Source organism: Vulpes lagopus, chromosome 8 (assembly GCF_018345385.1).
Source record: "Vulpes lagopus strain Blue_001 chromosome 8, ASM1834538v1, whole genome shotgun sequence".
Taxonomy (NCBI): Eukaryota; Metazoa; Chordata; class Mammalia; order Carnivora; family Canidae; genus Vulpes; species Vulpes lagopus.
This window is the reverse complement of record NC_054831.1, coordinates 133,402,478-133,418,259: the sequence shown is the minus strand read 5'-3', so window position 1 is coordinate 133,418,259 and position 15,782 is coordinate 133,402,478. Positions and strand designations below refer to the sequence as shown.

Sequence of the window (15,782 nt, the reverse complement as noted above, 5' to 3'; positions counted from 1 at the left end):
TTGGTTTTTTTTTTTTTGCTTGTCACCTGCGGCCGTTGGGAGGAACTAGCGTTTGGTGAGACGCTGTCTGGGAAGTGATGGGCAGTGCGGACGGTCTCTTCCTTCTGCTCCCACTGTCACCCCGCAAACCACTGAATTCCCCGGCCGCTCTGTTCTTTCCCGCTTCTGTACCTTCCCCTTAAGGCGCCTTCCGCCAGGGATGCCCCCCTCTCGTTTCCCCCTGCAACACCTTATCTTCCTTCGAGAAAAAGTAGAAGTGCTCCTCCTCCAAGAAGGCGTGTGAATGCCCCAAGCCACTTCTTTTTCTCTCCCTGTCGTGTGACACCTGCGTCATTCTGCCTCGCTCAGCTGATCCCTGTGTTTTTCAGATCTTGCCTCTGAGGTTCCCTCCTTCCAAAGAGTGCGGTTTCGTGTCGCCCGTGGCCCTGTCGCGGGGGCTGCGATCGAGAGCGGGGACCGTCCGGCACTGGCTCTCGTGCGGCCCGCAGCGCCTCGCCCAGCGCCCCAGATTCCCACTGGGCCTTCAGGGAAGGCTGGCGCGAAGGGGACGCGGCTTTAATCTTTGTCTTCTGGGCCGGGCCCCGGGGTTAGTTCCCTCCTGGGGCCATCACGACCACACCTGTCGTGGCTCAGAGCCACACGGAGGGTTAGGATCTGTAGTTCCTAAATCCAAAGTGACCCTGGGCTGGAATCAAGGTGTGAGCGGCCTGCGGTCGTCCCTGGAGGCTCCGGGGGGATAACCCATTGCCTCGCCTTCCATGCGCTGGAGGCTCCGCATTCCCAGGGTGGCTCAGGCTCCTTCCTCCATCATCACGCCGGCCCCGGCCCCACAGCTCCTCTGGGACCTGTCGTCGTCCCCAGCCTTCTCTGACTCTGACTCGGAGTCTTCTGTCCTTTCCAGGACCCTGGGGACGGCACTGTGCTCACCTGGATGATCCAGGATCTCAGGGCTGCTGATTAGCAACCTCAGTTGCCCTCTTCTGCCACCTAAAGTGACATAAGCCATAGGTTCCAGGGATGAGGACAGGGACATCTTCGGAGGGGCGCCCTTCTCCTCTTCCTCCGCCCCACGGGAGATTCTCAGTGAGCAGGGCTGCCAGTCTGGTGAACTCCATCTCAGAGGAGGCCTCACCTGTTCCTGGCTTTCCCTCCTGCGGCAGGTGCCAGTCGCCCTCCTCTGGGGCCGTTTCTGCATCTGCTGTCTCGGGGTTTTACCACCAGCCACGGCCAGGCTGCACGGAGCCTGCATGCCCCCCGCAGCTCCCAGGGGCCCAGGGCTGGGAACTGGGGAGAGGCTCCCCCTGGCTCCTGCTCTGAGGCCGGAGCCCCGAGGGGTGCAGCTTGCAGCAGGGAAGCACTGCGTGCCCGAGGGTGGGGTTGGGGTGGGGGAGCACGACTCCAATTTTGGGTGGTCCCTTGGCCAGGAGCCCCAGGGTGCCTGTGGGTGGGGAGCGGGGCTCGGAAGCCCCCAGGACCAGGAGATGACAGACCCAGGCAGTTGGCGGAAGAACCTTGTGAGCGGGTCGAGGCAGCAGAAAGCCGGTCCCCCGAAATGTCCACATCTAATCCCTAGACCCTGTGACTGTGTCATTTTACAAGGAAAAGGGGACTTTGTACAGGTGATGAAGGGGTAGAGCTTGGAGCGGGGATTAGCCCGGATCCCTGGCGCGGGTCCTCCCGGCGTCCCCGGACGGCCGCTTCCCTGGCTGTGTCAGGAGAGGGGAGGTGCGGGAGGCGAGATGCCCAGGAAGGACCTGCCCGGCGAGGCCTTCGCAGGACAGAGGGTGTGGGGTGCCCATTCGCAGACCACAGGGGTGCCAGGGGAGGGCCCTCATCCACGCGCGGGTGGCAAAGCAATGGGACCTCAGTTTTCAAGGCAAGGAAACGGGAGTCTGCCCCGGGGTGTTTGGCAGGGGTGCGGGCCTGCCCCCCTTGGCTCTAGCCTGCCGACCTGCTGGGGTGACAAGGGCGGGGCCTCCGAGCAAGGACGAGCCGGTGTGTGGGACAAGCAGGACGAGGTGGTCAGGGGAGCAAGGACGCCGGGAGGGACGGGGCGGTGGCCGTGGGGACAGGAGCGGGCAACAGGGTGCCAGCTGGGCCTCCTGGGCCGCCCTCGGTACTATAATCGTAGTTGGGTTGGAGCCCTTCAGTGGGGCGGATGGAGGAGACCAGGTCTGTGTCTTGAAAAGCTCCGCCTGCACCCCTGCCTTTGCTTGCGTCCGCGCCATGAGTGGGGCAGCGGCTCGGGGCCCATGGGTGGGCCCCAGGCTGGAGGGCAGGGAAATTGAAGGTGGCACCAGAGGCTACGCAGGCAGGACCGGTGACACGGAAGCTGGTGGATAAGAGTGTGCACAGGACGGTTCGGCCAAATCCTGGCCCTGACACCGTCCAGCTGTGTCATTTTAGGCAAGTCTCTTACCCGTGCCTCAGTTTCCCCATCTGTAAAACGAGCTAGATATAGTGGGTCCAGGGTGGGACCTGGGATTCTGCGTCTTTAGCAAGCTGCCAAGCAGTGACAGCGTTCCTGGTCCAGGAGTGCCAGAGGCAGGGACCCCCTGGGGTAGGGATGGAGCGCACACCCCCTCCTCCCCTTCTCCCCACCTGGCTCTGGCTGCTTCGGGTATTTTGCCTTTGATCTGAGTCCTCTACCCACCGCCCCCACCAGGTCTGGATGCCGGGTCCCTGCAGGTGCGGCCCAGCCCCTGTTTCTCTGTGCAGCTGAAACCAGATGGGGCTTTTTTGAAAGTGAAATTGCCCAGGTTTTGTAGGGAAAACCAAAGCGGCCCGAAAACAGGCAGGTTTAGAAATGGGAAGGTTTCAGGCCACTCTCTTTTTATGTTGATGCCACCAAGGCCGGGCCACAGGCCTCAGTTTGCACAGCTCATTACCCTGTGGACACCTCGCTCTGCCCTGAACCTGCTGGGGAACCCCACCCAAAAGCCCCCCTTCCAGCCCCTGGGCTTCCCCCTCCCACTCTCCCCTTTCTGACGCCCCTGGACCTGGGAGCAAGTGGGGAGACGGCAGAGGGAGAGCCCTGAGCAGGGCCAGAAGTGCAGGCTGGGCCTGGGGTGTGGGACGGGCCAGCTTCGGGGCATCACAGTGTGCCAAGGTGAAGCTCGGGACCCCCGATCCCGCCTCGCTCTAGCTGATGGCTGCGGACACCCTGGGGAGGTGGGGATGTCTCCCCTGCGGGAGCAGCAGCTCCAAGCAGGTATGGGGCCTGGCCGGCTCTCCGGCACACGGCGGGTGCCCGACCTGGAGGAGTGGCCCGAGCGGTGGGGGGTCAGCTGCCCCGGACTCAGGGCCTGTCCGGCCGCCTGGTGCCACCCTGGGCGCGTTCTCCTCTCCGAGACGAGTTTGCAGGGTAGTGGGGTCTCACGGGGGGCCGGGTTCCATACCCGCTGTTGTTACTTGTACACCACACGTCCCCGCACTGGCCCCATTTTCTGGGCGCGTGTAAAGCTGTGACATCACAGGCAAAAAAATTCCCCAGGTCTCTGCCAGAGGAGGCCCCGCCACAGCGGCCTGGGGGCATCCGCAGGGTGGGGGCGCTGAGCTGCGCCCCCACCTGGACAGGCCTCTGCCCCCTGCGCCACCAGCCCTCAGGGCCCCCACGCCCCTGGGGGCAACCTGGCTGGGGCCCACAGCCCCGATGGCGGGGGCACAGCGCGCCCTGGTGGCAGCCGGGGATTGACGCGGGTCGCTTGTCGCCGAACACCTGTTACCGGTGGTGTGGTCCCCCGCCTCCTCCTTTTTCTGCTTCTCCTCCTCCTCCTCCTCCTTCCCCCCATTACCATTCTCTTTCGCGGAACCATTTGCAAGTTAGCTGTGGACGTTTTGAATCGTCACCCCCGAGTGTTTCCGCAGGTTCTTCTACGGCGAGGACGCCTCTTAGGTAAGCAGGTTACCAGACTCAGGCCTTCAACACGGATGGGACAGGATCAAATACAAGGTCCATACTCAGCCCAGTCAATCTTCTCCCATAGGGCCCCGCCCACATTCGGAAGCCAATCCAAACATTGCATTCAGCCACCACGGCTCATCAGTCTCCCGATTCTGGAACATTCCATAGCATGAGCTCTCTCTCTCTCTCTCTCTCTCTCTCTTTTTAAAAAGATCTTATTTATTTATTCATGAGACACAGACACACACACACACACACACACAGGCAGAGGGAGAGGGAGAAGCAGGCTCCACGCAGGGAGCCTGACATGGGACTCGAACCCGGGACTCCACGATCAGGCCCTGGGCTGAAGGCAGGCGCCAAACCCCTGCGCCACCCAGGGATCCCCTCCATAGCTCTTCTCTGTCTTTCATGCAAAGAGTCCGGCCAGTTGTTCTGCAGAAAGTCCCTCGGTTTGGGTCTGTCTGATGTATTCTCATGATCTGATTCAGATTATGTACTTTTAGTAGAAAGCCCACAGATGTGGTACGGGTGTCCTTCTCAGCACGGTAGACTTTTTATTTTACAGGTGGGCAGCGTGTAGCCCAGAGAGGGGGAAAGACTGGGGACACAGTGAAGCTCAAATATCCTCTCAGCACTTAGGTGCTGTGTGACCTCGGGTGGGTGACTGAACCTCTCTGAGCTGCAGTTTCCTCCTCTGTCACCTGGGGTGGCAATCTGGCCCCACAGGGCTGGCAGTGATGTAAAGGAGGAGCTACATGACCGGCGTGAGGGGGGGATACGTAATGCTAGAGGTTTCCTATTCCTCTCTGCACCCCCCTCCACCCCCCACAGACTTAGGATGCAGTGGCAGGAAGTGAAGGGTAAGAATTCAGGCTGCCCCCAGACCCTGGAAAGAGAGCAGGGCCTGGACCTACGGCCCCCTGGGAGTCCACAGTTATCAATGAGACAAGTGGGCAGCCAGAGGGGAAAACCCAGGCCAAGGACCCAGAATTTTCCCCACGCTCAGCAGGCCTGAGCCTTCGCGCCCCCACCCCACTCCACCTGTAGGCGTCCAAGCTCACCTGTGAGATGTTTTGAGTCCGGGAGAACCTCCAGTTGTCCCGGGAGGTCTCAGTCCCTGGAGAGGCCCCCCAGGAGCCCCCTGGTTTACTTGAGAAGAAGGAGATGCTGCTGGAGGGAGGAGGCTGGGTCTGGGTGGGTGGGTGAAGACAGTGTCCCCAAGGCCTGGGGCTCTGGATTAAATAAGAAAGGAGGCACACCAGGGCCATGTGACTGGTGTGCAAACGTCAGGTTATATGTATTTCCCATTTATATGGCGACGTTTCAGGTGTGCAGAAAAAGAAACAAAGAAAGCTGGAATCACCACTGCCCGCACCCGCCTGCCGGCCACACCGGCCTCCCGCTCGCTGACCGCACCACAAGCATCCACTGATTAGTTTTCATCGTCCGCTTGGCCGGGGATGAGAGTAGAGAAGCCCCTTAGACCGGCGAGGCCTCTCCGCTGTGGAGGAGGGAGCGGGAGGGTGGCTCCTGGCTTCCCCCCAAATCAAGAAAGCCCATTCGTCTCATTCATCCCCCAAGGGCCCACCTCGCTGTGCCAGGCGCCACTTGGGAGGCTGCGGAAGCAGGTGGGCCACAGTCCCTCCTCCCCTCTCCCTCTCACCTCGCTTCCTGGAGCCCAGAAACCTGCCCGCGCTCACCTTTCGTTCCACCAGAAGGACAAAGTCCCTTCGGCCCGGGATGTCAGCAGGGACCTTCCTCTCTGGAGCCCCCTCTGACAAAGGCACTTGCGAAGAGCCCCGGCAACTTATGGAGGAACGTGTCAAAACTAAGTCTTCCTGAAAATAGTGAGTGTTGAGCCCTACCTCGCAGCATGCACCAAAACGACACCCGACTATGGAAAGTTGAGGGATGTCACGTAGCAGACAATGTGGGACAGCATCTGAGTGACACGGGCCGGCAGACAAGTCTTACAAAGGACATTAACTGTGAAGGAAAAGAGGGATCCATCGTCTCTCAGTAAAACTGAGAGCTTCTGTTCACCCGAAAGCCTCCCTTAAGACGGGAGCCTGGGTGGCTCAGCGGGTCCAGCGTCCGATGCTTGGTTTCAGCTCAGGTCATGATCTCAGGGTCATGGGATCAAGTCCCACGTGAGGCTCCACACTCGGTGTGGAGTCTGCTTGGGATTCTCTCCATCTCCCTCCTCTCATTCCCGGGCTCTTTCTCTCTCTCTCAAGTCAAATAAATAAATACCCCCCCCCTTTTTTTTTTATATAAAAGGCTCCTTTAGGAAAGTGAAACGGTTGGGGATCCCTGGGTGGCTCAATGGTTTGGTGCCTGCCTTTGGCCCAGGGCGTGACCCCGGGGTCCTGGGATCGAGTCCCACATCGGGCTCCCTGCATGGAGCCTGCTTCTCCCTCTGCCTGTGTCTCTGCCTCTCTCTCTCTCCCTCTCTCTCTCTCTCTCTCTCTGTGTCTCTCATGAATAAATAAATAAAATCTTAAAAAAAAAAAGAAAGTGAAAAGGCAAGAGGTAGAAGGGGAGAAGACATTTGCAGCGCCTTTATTCGCCAAAGGGCTTGTGTCCATTATATATAAAGAATTCCCACGCATCAATAAGAAACGCCAGACAATCCGATTTTTTAAAAAAATAGACAAAAGACCTGCACGGGCATGTTATAAAAGACAGTATTGGAATGGCTGACAGCCACGTGAGAAGGTGCCCGACATCGTCACTCACCAGAGAGATGCCGAATAGGGGATGCAAGGAAATACCCCCGCACGCTCCCGGCCGCGGCGGCAGTTCTCAGGACCGGCGCCCCAAGTGCCGGCGAGGACGGATCGGAGCCGCTCGCTGCCCAGGCTCAGGGCGCAGCCTGGAGGCGGTGGGGGTCTGGGGTCGTCGCCAGCTGCGCGGGGCCTAGGGGCGGCAGCCAGGCCGGCGGGGGGGCAGCGTGCACCTGCTGCGCCCAGACGCTGGCCAAGGGCTGCTCCTTGAGGCGTCGTTCGTGGTGATCCGAGCCGAGGGCGCCCGGGGTCGTCAGGAGCAGGAGAGAAACAGCCGCGGCGCACCGGGCCGTGCCCGTGGCTGAGCGGCGGGGGCGATTGTCACAGCGCAACGTCGCGTCAGGGAGGCCGCTGCCGGGCAGCAGGACGGGCTCCGGCCACGGCCACGCAGAGCTCGAGGCCTGCCAGACAGACCCGCGGGGGGTCGGCGGGTGCCGCTTGCTGTCGCGCGTGGAAGGGGCGGGGGCGCTGGGCGCTGGCTCATGTCTCGGTCCGGGTGTCGGCCGCGAGACACGTCCACGCTGGAAAACTCCAGTGGGCGCGCACCTGAGCCCACAATGGTCGACGCCGGAGGCCGGTGGGAGGCAGCGGGACCCCCCCCGGGGGAGGCTGGGGCGGCCGTGCAGGAGCCGGGAGTGTGCCCGAGGGCTGGACGCGAGCACGAGAGGGGTCGGGGCAGACCGCAGGTTTGGGGGTGCTTAGGGAAAGCTGGCTTTGCGCCCCCCCACCGGGTGCCGCGGGTTCGCGGCGGGCGTGGAATCGCTGTCTCCCTCCGGGTTCTCCTCAGCGCCAGAGGCCCTGCCCCAGGCCTGGTGCTGGCGGCGCGGGGACACCGGCCGGCCGGGTCTCACCCACTTATCCCGCCCTCCAGGACCGACCTCGAAGGGACACCTGTGCCCGCCGCCCCGGCCACTCCTACGACGAGGCCACCCGGAGGTGCTGTTACCGCTGCCCGGCGGGTGAGTGCGGGTGCTGGGGTGCGGGACGGCAGGCTCTGTCCTCGGGTTATAAGCCTGGCGATGGGGGTGCAGGGGGGCCCACCTCGGCCCGCATCAGTCCCACTGTGTGCCTGAGGCCGTCGGGGGGCCCTAAGCTCAGGGAAGCGGTGGAGCTGGCTGGGGCTGTGACCCCGAGCCTGAGCTCTCGACACCCCCTGGCTGCCCCCCACCTCTGAGTCTGGGAGCCCTTGGCGGTCCTCGCCTTTTCCAGCCCAGAACACGCGTTTATGCCGGGGCCACCTGAACAATGGAAGTCCCTGGAACCGGCTCCCTGCCCAGAGCCCGTGCCCGGAAGGCTCACCCAGCCCCAGCACGGTGACTGGTTCCCAGCAGAGTGTCGCCCTGCCCATCCTCAGGCCCGAAGGCACCGCCCCCCTCCTGGTTGCTGTCGAGGGTTCCCGAGGCACACCCAGTGGCCTTTGCTGGCTGGGGCACTAGATAGAGCCAAACTGTCGTCTCTGACGTCGCGCAGAGAGCACAGGGGCAGAGATACTAGTTCTGGCGGTGGAGGGTGTGAGGCCTGCAGCCTCGTGCTTGGAGGACAGCAGGCCCCCGGGAGTGGGGGGTGACCTTCAGGACAGGTGGGGGACCCAGCCCCATCCTCTAAGCCTCCCAGCATCGCTGCCTGGAGGGGGACGACGGGCCATGCTGCGCAAAGTCACCGAGGGTAAGTGGCCGCAGCCGAGCGGGCGCCCGGGTCTGCTCCTAGACCTGCAGACCCTTCTGCTCCACCGTGAGGGCGGACCGGGCCCAAGGTCAGGCCCCCACAGGGCCCAGATATGCATTTTGGGGAGGAATTCGATATTTGCTATTTCCAAAAATGATTCAAAGTAGTCAGGGTAGGGAAAAAAGTAGAGCTTTATTGGGTTTTCTCAGTTTTATTTTGTGGTTTAGTGTTGGATTTTGGAGTGTGTATCAGGTGAGTGCCTGGGCGCTCTTTGATGCTCGGGACTCCAGGCCCTAACTGGCCAGCCCCCGCCCACATCCCCGCCTGCCATCCCCGCCCGCCCCTTCACCCCTCCCCGTCCTTCGGCCTCCCATCACCCCTCGGTCCATCGGTCCATCCGTCCATCTCAGTCCTCCCAGGCAGCCATAAGAAAACACCACAGACGGGGAGTCGGGCTGGGGTGGGGTGTGGGGGCCACTGCAGCAACAGACCTTTGTTTCCCACAGTTCTGTTGGCTAGAAGTCCAAGGCCAGGGTTCCAGCCGGGTTTGGGTTCTGGTGAGAGGTCTTCTCTTCTTGGCTTGCAGACAGGCCCCCGTCATGGCTGAAGGAGAGAGAGGAGTGGGGGAGAAGGACGGAGAGAGAGAGAGAGAGAGAGAAGATACATACGTTCTCTTATGAGGGCGCCGATCCTCCTGGATCAGGGCTCTACCCTACCTTTGTTACCTCCTGAGGACCCTAGCTCCAAATAGAGTCACACTGGGGGTTAGGGCTTCAACCCACGGATCTGGGGGGACACCGGCCACAGCACCGAGCCCTCCCACCCGGTCCATCCAACAATGTTTATTGCTCCATTTTATTGTGAGGTCACTTGTCACCTTTCCAGGCTTTTCCCCTTGGCCTCTCTTCCTCATGCTTTCAAGTCTCTGCGCCTTTGACATGCCTGTGTGCCCCGGGCTGCCCTCCGCACCCCAGCCTGTCCCGGGGTCCTGGCACCCCCCTGCCTCCAGGAAGCCTTCCCTCCGCAGCCCTGCTGTGAGCGGCTTCTCCCCAGAGCGACCCAGCCAAGGTTCTGACCGGTGGCTCCGCCCCATAATCTCAGCTGTGGGAGGAAAGACCCTTCCCTCCCACGCCCCAGCTCCCTTCCCCCCGCCTGGCGCCTGGTGGGGACAGAGTGGGCAGGGAGGGCAGGGAGGGCAGGGGGGCCGAGCGCCTCCTGCCGGGGGTGGGCGGGGCATTTCTGCTGGAGTTTTATTGCCCCGGGGCTTCCGGCAAGCTAGAGGAAGAGAAAAACCCACAAAAACCCCTTCCTCGGTCTCTGGGGGAAATTTCTGACATTTTGCCCTTTGCCATCAGCGCTCGGCTCAGCTGTGCGGCAGTGTTGGCGGGGCCGCGGGGGGCGTGGAAACTGGGGGACCTTTGAGACGAGAAGTTTAGATGTTCCCGAGTCTCTCGTCTCGCCCGGCCCGTGAGGCGCTTAGTAGAATCCTTGCCAGCCGCTCCCCAGCGCTCTGCTTACACACCCTCAGGGACGGGGAGCTCACTCCCGGCGTCACAACGAGGACAACACCGAGCGCCCACGGAGCTGGCCCTTCGCCGCGCTGGCTCGTGGGACCCCGGCAGGGAACCCGGAGAGGAAACCTGGAATGGCGGGGTTCAGAGATTTTCCCACGGCCTTGTGCCCCCCGCCCCCCGGGGCTGACTCAGAAACCCAAGCTCTTCCCCACTCCCTGGTGCTGACCGCAGGGCAGAGCGTGTCAGCGGGGAGCCCTGTGGGGGTTACCAGCCCCCTCCTCCTGCCCTACTCACCCCCGGGTCACAGGGAGAGTGGGGGGTGGCTGCGGATGCTGAGGCCTGCCTCGCTGCTGGGGGACAACGTGGATCCAGGCCGCGCAGTAGGTGGACAGGGGGGTGCGCGGGGGGGCGGGGGGGAGGAGGGGGACGAGAAGGAGGAGAGGGAGGGGGCAGGGGAGGAGGAAGGGGGTAGGGGGTAGGGGAGGACGGAGGAGGTGTCGGGAGGGAAGCGGGGCTCCGGGCCGGGTTGTGGGTTCTGTGTGCTCCAGCCCCGGGCCCTCCTGTTCGTGGCCCAGGCCGGGGCTCCACCTCGGGACCTTTGCATGACCGACCTGGCTGTGCCTGGAGGGTTCCCCCCACCCCGCGCCTCCCCTGGGCACCTGGGTGGGCCCTCGGTTCCCCGGCCCCGGCCTTCTCCCCGTGTGCACACATGGGACACCGACCCGCTCGTGGCTCCGTGGGCCTGCTGCCCCCCGCTTGCGGGGCGAGCCCTCGGGAGCAGGCACCTCGCCTTCCGCACGTCTGGGTGCCCGGCCCCAGGTGCCTGTCAGTAATGAGTCGGGTGACAGCCCCGTGGCTGCGGGCAGCGCCAGGTCTGGGCGGATGGGCCACAGCGGCGGGGCGGGGCGGGGGCTGCTCGGGCTCACCCCAACCAGGCCCTGGTGCCCAGGATGCAGCGGGTGGGGACCGTCCCAGCAGGGGATGCACCGCGTCCTGACCCGGCTGGCTGCGCAGGGTCCCCGCGGGGAGACACGTGGCCAGGCAGTGCCGAGGTCCGGGCACAGGCCCCTCGTGTGCGACCCTGGGTCGCCGTCCCCAAGGGCCACCTGCGGGGTGAGGACTGCTGCACAGATGTGCCCCCGGTTCCGGAGCCCAGGGGCCGAGCCCCTCGAAGGCCGTGGCCCAGCCTTGGCCGGTGGCCGCGGGAGCTGGTCTCTAGTGGCTGCTCCCGTGGGCACAAGTGTCTGAGCCCAGATGTCCCCCGTCCTATAAGGACGCCAGGCGTCCTGACTGTGGCCCGCCCATGACTGCCTGTGAGCTTTCCCACCCCGTGAGGGCCCTGTCCTCGAGTCGCTGGCCCGCTGACACGCGGGGTGAGGGCGCCTCCTCTGGGAGGACCCGTAGGCTCCAGGGCACAGGAGGGCGCTGGAGGAGGGGCCTGGCCGGCCGCTGGAGCCCTGGTGTGAGCTCTGGGAGCCGGGTGGGTGCGCCGGGAGCGTGGGGCTGCGGCCACACTGGGTACGTGGTCAGGGCACACGGGGTCGGGCATGTGCTGGCCTCGGAGCCCGGGGGAAAGCCTCGGCCTTGAAGAGCGGACATTCAGGGGAGGAATTCAGATATGAAGACGCTTTGTCCCACGAATAAATGCGATTACACGTGTAGGTCGAGGAGATCACAGCAGCCTCAGGTGTAGGAGAGCCAGTTACGTGGTCTCTGACGGTTTGTAACAGGCCCTGACCAACTTGTTGACAAAGCGACAACTTGACAGTGACGGGAAGGCGGAGCAAGAGTTTCCCAGGGGAAAGGGAAGAGGCGCGTCCCTGGCAAAAGGCAGCTTGTGCAAGGGTCCTGGGGTCAGAAGGGCGCATGGCCCCTTTGGGGTACATGGGGATTCCAGTGCAGCTTGACCTGAGATGGTAAAGGGCCGCAGGTGGGCCGAACCCGTAACCACGGTAAGGACCCAGATCTCGATCGTAGGGGCCGCGGGACGCCCTCCAGAGTTGTAGGCAAGGGGTGCTGGGGTTGCATGTACCTTCCTGAGAGCCCCGGGCAGCTGCCGAGGTTTTCTGAGCCAGGGGGTGGCAGCCACCAGGCCAGTATTTCTGAGAGCTTCTTACATGTTTTCCTGGAGCAGGGCCTTACCTTGGGGCCGGGAGCCCCGCGTGTCCGTGGGTGGGTTTCAGGGGACTGGCCCTGCGCGAGGCCCCCCCCCCCTGCATCAGCCGCGAGCTCAAAGGCCCCGCATGAATCCGTCCCTCGGGAATCAAGACCGCACAGCACAGCGGTGATGCCGCAGCGTCTCCCCCGGGAGGCCCCGACGTCCTCCCGCCCGCTCAGCTCAGGCTGGGCCCACGGTGCCCCCGGGCTCCCGGACCGCGGCCTGCAGCGGCCGGCGGCTCTGCCTCTCGAGGCAGCCCAATGCCCGGGGAGCAGGTTCCGCGGTGACCCCGCTCGGGATTGCGAGCCGCGTCCCACGTCCCCCGCGACGAGGCGGCACGAGCCGTGCCAGGGCCCCGCCTTCCTACCTTCTCCGCGCCCAGGGCTCCGGCAGAGGCGCCCCGAACCCGGGGGGCGCCCTCGAGCATCCGTGGCTCCGCCCCCGCCCCCGCCCCCGCCTGCCTCCCCGACGCCTCCTCCTCGGCACGTGCACCCGCCGCGCCGCAGCTCCGGCCGCAAACCGCCTCGCACCACGAGCCAGCAGGAAAGAGAGGGGCTTGCTCCTCGCGGCGGTTTGGTTTGTCTGTTTTAGATTTTAGACTTTATCTATTTGTTCACGAGAGACGCAGGCCGAGGCCCAAGCAGGCTCTTCGTAGGAGCCCGATGCGGGACTCGATCCTGACACCCCGGGGTCACGCCCTGAGCCCCCCGGGCGTCCCAAGGCTGAGGTGTTGTGATTGGCCCGTCTGGGTCATGTGGCTATCGTGAAGGATGAGGCATTCTGATTGGCCCGTCTGGGTCACGTGTCCATCATGAAGAATGACCTATTGTGATTGGCCTGCCTGGGTCTTGTGGCCATCGTGAAGGATGAGGCATTGTGATTGGCTCCTCTGGGTCATGTGTCCATCAAGGATGATGTATTGTGATTGGCCCGCCTGGGTCACGTGCCCATGGTGAAGGATGACGTATAGTGACTGGCCCGCCTGGGCCACGTGCCCGCTGGCCTCGGTGTGGGTGGGAAGCGTCGGGGCTGCCGGGCCGCCGGCGGGTGGAGGCGCCCGGTCCCCGCGCCCCTCGCCGTGGGTGTGGGCCGCGTGCGCCTCCCGTCCCTGCGCCTGGGACTCGCACTGCCGGCCGCTGTGCGTGCGTCGCAGTCCGGCCGCCCTGGCTCCTCGGGCGAGGGGTCCCCGCTCCGCGCTCCCGGGCCTGTGCGGCTTCCTCCGGCGAGGCCGGCCCGGCGCCGCCAGGCGGTGTAGCCCGAGGCGGGGGGCGCCAGGGGCCCCGGGGGCTCAGCCGGGGCCTGGGCCGGGGCGGCGGCCTGGAGCTTCTTGCTTCCTTCCCCAGGGCTGAGCGCGCGGCTGCCGTGCCCTCGGGGGCCCTCCGACTGCGGGAAGCGCTGCGAGCCCGACTACTACCTGGACCGGGACGGCCGCTGCAAGGCCTGCGTGAGCTGCTCTGGAGGTGAGGGCGGCGCCGGGGCCTCGGGGGCTGGGGCCGGGCAGGGCGGACGGCGGCCTCGGGGCGGGCCTGCTGCAGCCCTCTGCGCCAGCGAGTCGGTAGACGGCGGCCGGCGGCTGGGGGGTGGGGGTGTTGGGTTTTATTTTTAAAGATTTTATTTATTTATTCATGAGAGAGGGAGGCAGAGACACAGGCGGAGGGAGCAGCAGGCTCCATGCGGGGAGCCCGACGCGGGACTCGATCCCAGGACCCCAGGATCACGCCCTGGGCCGAAGGCAGGCGCCAAACCGCTGCGCCACCCAGGTGCCCCTATGCATTCTTTTTAAAAAGTGTTTATTTAGGGAATCTCCACGCCCAGCGTGGGGCTCGAACTCACAACCCTGAGATCAAGGGTCACATGCTCTGTGGACTGAGCCAGCTAAGTTCCCCGAAATAACATAGCTTTCTGCATTCTTCTTTATCCTTTGTCACCTTCCCAAAGGCTGACATCTGAGATGGATGTGTAAAGTCCACCTCCCCTGTGCTTGTTTTCCATCAGGTTTTCACTGTGTTCTATTTATTTTTGCTGTCTGATGTCAGAGCTATGTTATTAGGTGTGATGTTCATGAATACCGTGTTTTCTTGGTGGGTTAGACCTTTCGTCAGCAAGAAATATACCTCTTTGCTCCTTACAGTGTTTGTCTTAATTCCATTTTTGCTTGATATTCACATTGCCTTTCTTCATCTGTGTTAGCGTTTCTCTGGTATATCTTTAAGTTTTTAAGACTTATGACTGCCTCGTGTTAAGTGAGAGTTACGGACGTTCATTATGAAACATTCAAGCACATCAAGAGATGTGAGGAAGAAAGCCAGCTCTGCCCCTTCCCCCTGGTTGGATGTCTGACCGACACTCCTCTGTATCTCTGTATAGAGGGGAGAAGAATGGGAAGGTCGACAGCCATACGCATGTGCAGAAAAGAGATTTTAAAAAATATTTTATTGGAGAGTGTACACATGAGAGGCGAGGAGGGGCAGAAGGAGAGGGAGAAGCAGACCCCTGCTGAGTAGGGAGCCTGAGGCAGGGCTCAATCCCAGGACCCTGAGATCATGACCTGTACTGAAGGCAGATGCTTATGCCTGGAGAAAAGGGATTTTTACTTATTTTTATTATTTATTTATTTATTTTTAAAAAAATATTTATTTATTTATTTATTCATAGAGACAGAGAAGAGAGAGAGAGAGAGAGAGAGGTGGAGACACAGGCTCCATGCAGGGAGCCCGACATGGGATTCGATCCCGGGTCTCCAGGATCATACCCTGGGCTGAAGGCGGCGCTAAACCGCTGAGCCACCGGGACTTCCCGAAAAGGGATTTTTAAAGAGGATGGGAACATACTGTTCATGGTGTTCAAGTGATTACATTTGATTTTATTCAAGTGTATCAGAGGAAGAAGAAACTAAAGTGAAAATAATCACAAGAGAGCAGTTTCTAAAAAAACAAAACAAAACAAAAAACCCTGTAAAATTAAGAGGTTATGAAAATCAAGAAGTAGTTGGAAGTCATTAAAAGAATAAAACTCTCTTGTGGTAAAATCATGTTCTGCTTGTTTCAGTTTTTGGATAGGACAGAGTAAATTGGCTTCCTGTAATGAAAAATTAAGTAATTAGCTTGCTGCCTCCCTGTCCTCTTCCTGACTTTTATTACTTACTTTTTTTTTTAACTTTGTTATTGTCTATGGTGTTTATATTTTCTGTAATCCTCAGTTCCTTTGCTATTTAAACTTATTGTGCACCCTGAGTACATTGATGACAGTTTCTCTGTTCCTGAAATTTTCATTTTGATTTATCACTTGGTTAGATTTCACTGACCTGTGGATTTTTCAGGAAGGACTCATCTTTGCACATCCCTCAGGGGATTCTTTCATGTTTGGGAATGTTTCTTGCCTGTGTGCTCGAATGACAACTTGGGCAGGTATATGATTATTCCTGAAACCTGTTTTCCCTAGAGCTTTATAGGCATTGGTGCTTTGTCTTTGTGTGGTGAATATTGCTGTGGAGGAGTCTGCTATCCGCCTTCTTTTTGCCCCTTTGTAGATGACTGCAAGAATAATCTTTATCTTCAGAGCTCAAAATTTACCAGAATATGCCTTGAGATTAATTATTTGGAAAGGATTCTTCCTGGTACCTGGAATGTCTTATTTTGTCTTTTTTTAAAAAGTTTTTATTTAACTTATCTCTGTGCCCAACATGGGGCTTGAACCCACGACTCTGAGATTAAGAGTTTCATGTTCCACATACTGAGGCAGCCAGATGCCCC

At 61.2% G+C, this 15,782-nt stretch overlaps 1 protein-coding gene across 3 annotated transcripts in view; it reads left to right on the top strand.

Moving 5' to 3' along the window:
- Positions 1-10,163: 10,163 nt before the first annotated feature.
- The window catches only part of TNFRSF8 (TNF receptor superfamily member 8), a 43,254-nt gene continuing 37,635 nt past the window's right edge, over positions 10,164-15,782 (top strand). For 2 of the 3 annotated variants that reach the window (XM_041768187.1, XM_041768185.1), the window contains exon 1: positions 13,411-13,490. The gene's annotated coding sequence lies outside the window, so the exon portion shown is untranslated. Of the gene's footprint in view, positions 10,253-13,373; positions 13,491-15,782 lie in introns of those variants that run through there. The other variant, XM_041768188.1, reaches the window with a different exon arrangement.